Below are 2523 nucleotides of genomic sequence, written 5' to 3' on the forward strand. Positions count from 1 at the left end.
TCAGTTTCCTCCTCTATTAAATGAAAGGATTGGATTAAATGACCTCTAAGGTTCCTTCTAGCTCTCTGATGATGCTTTGAGGCAGCCAGGTAGCACAGTGGTCAGAATGCTGGACCCGGAGTCAGGAAGACCTAAGTTCAAATCCTGCCTTAGACCCTTACTTAGTTGTGTGACCCTGGGGAAGTCACAAAAATTTCTTCCTGTCTCAGTTTCTCCATCTGTAAAATGGGGATAATAATAGCACTTACTTTACAAAGTTGTTGCAAGCATCTAATGAATTAACATAATTAAAGCAACTTTGAAGATCTTAAAGCGCTCTCCAGAATGCTCAACATTGCACCATCCCACGAATTACACTCAGCCATTCAACATTTAGAAAGTATAAAAAAGGAACAGCCCTGAAACAACAGCTGCCACTTCCGTAGCGCTTTAATAGCTACAAACCTTTTATACACATGAACACTGGGGGTCACAGATAATGAGGTGTCTGAAGCTAGATTCAAAACAAGTCCAGAACTGAGGTGTAGGCATTCTATAGTTTCCCCTTTTCTCCCCTCATTTTTCCGACCCTACTGCTAATCTCTTATAAATAAGTCTAATACTAAAAATAGCTGCATATGATAACACACAAAGCAGCAGAACTATTCTGAAATGATTAACAACAACAACAACAACAATAATAATAATAATAATAATAGTTGACATTTATGGAGTATTTTTACTGTCTGCAGAACATTTCACTTACCTTACCTCATTAGATTCTTACAATAGCTCTGCTGTTAGGGTAGGCATTCTTCTTATCCCCATTTTGCAGATGAGGAAGCCGAGGCCAAAAAGAGATTGGGTAATTTGGCCAGGGTCACATGACTAGTATGGTTATGAGAGGGGATTTCAACCCATCTCTTGCTGAATTGAAATCGTGCAATGCTGCAGTAGTTATTTGAATTTCCCTTGCTACTCAAAAGGAGGTCAAGAAAGCATCTGAAAGTGCTGACTAGGATTATTGGCGAATGGAATCCTTGAGTTGGAAGGGACCTTAAAAGATCTGCTGGTTCAGCCCTCTCTCTGTCTTCAAGTAGGCAACTACGAAAACGATCCATGCTAAATACGCGTGGCTATTCTAATAATACTTCTAGCTAGCATTTACATAGCACTTTAAGACTGGCAAAGTGCTTTCCAGGTTATCTAATTTATCTTCACATTAACCCTCCAAGGCAGACATTGTACCCATTTTATAGACGAGGAAATGGGGATGAGACAAGCTAAGGAATTTGTCCAAAGTCACACAGCTCCCAAGTGTCTGATGCAGGTCTTCCCGACTTGAGTATAGCACTCTGTCCGTTATGCAACCTAGCTATACTAGTCTTAAAGCTCTCCAGGAATACCCTCCATAGCACTCAGTAACCCATGCTAGGGTTTAATGATTCTACAAAAAGTTATATTTTCCTTACATCAAACCCAATCTGTCTTGCTGAAATTTAAGTCCGTTCATTGGGCATAGAGGCATAATGCTCATTCATCAGCACCTATCTTTTCCAAAAAATAGAATTTGGGCATAGAGGGTGACCCCTGTCCAATTTAACCCCTGTCAAACACTGGTGTTCCCTTTATGTTTTGTTTTGTTAGTTTGTTTGTTTAACTTACTGCTTCTGTTAAATGTTTTGGACGTGATCTAAATTCCCGGAGTTCTGCTTCCTGATGCAGCTTTCTACATCAGACCCAAAGGAAAATTAGCTGAAATGAGTAATTTTCTTATTCAGCTTTCAATTAATAGGGGAATAAATAAATCTTTTAATTGTAAAATTTCTGGACAATGTTTCCATTTTCTTTGGCAAACATGGAAGGTATACTATTTTTAACTGAATGATAAGAATGTGTCTAGAATGGTGCTAATTGTTGTTCAGTCATTTCAATCATGTTCAACTCTTTGTGACCCCATTTGGGGTTTCCTTGCCAAAGATACTGGAGGGGATTACCATTTTCTTCTCTAATTACAATAATAAAATAAAGGCCATTTATTACTCTATTAATATCCTTTATTCATTCCTCCTTCTGAATGAAGTTATAAACTATGATACATTTGAAAAATTAGAAAGAACATTATGGAACAACTTGCTAATTAATAACTAGGTCTCACAGGTGTGATTAATCTGGAAGGTAGGGTGACTTAAGTCTTATACATACTTCCTGAGGCTAAGATGCAAAGGGGGAAAGAGATCTACTGGGGAATCCTTAGCGATGATGTTAGAAAGGTCTGAGGTAGACACGAATATGATAGAGGGAGCTTAGACAGACATGAAAACTAGAAACAAGATAGTTGCAATCAAAAAGGATCCAGGGTGGCCTGATTCAAGACTTAACTTGGCAAATTATCTGGGGCATTGTTTCTACCAGCAATTGTTTCTAAAACCAAAATTTTAGGATAGGAGACCTCAAGTTGGATAAGTAGCATGGCAGTAGCAAGGTTTTCCCTCTAAAATTGGACTAGGTGAATGGACCATTGAGAAATGTGAAAGTGTTTTG

Source organism: Trichosurus vulpecula, chromosome 1, assembly GCF_011100635.1.
Source record: "Trichosurus vulpecula isolate mTriVul1 chromosome 1, mTriVul1.pri, whole genome shotgun sequence".
NCBI lineage: Eukaryota > Metazoa > Chordata > Mammalia > Diprotodontia > Phalangeridae > Trichosurus > Trichosurus vulpecula.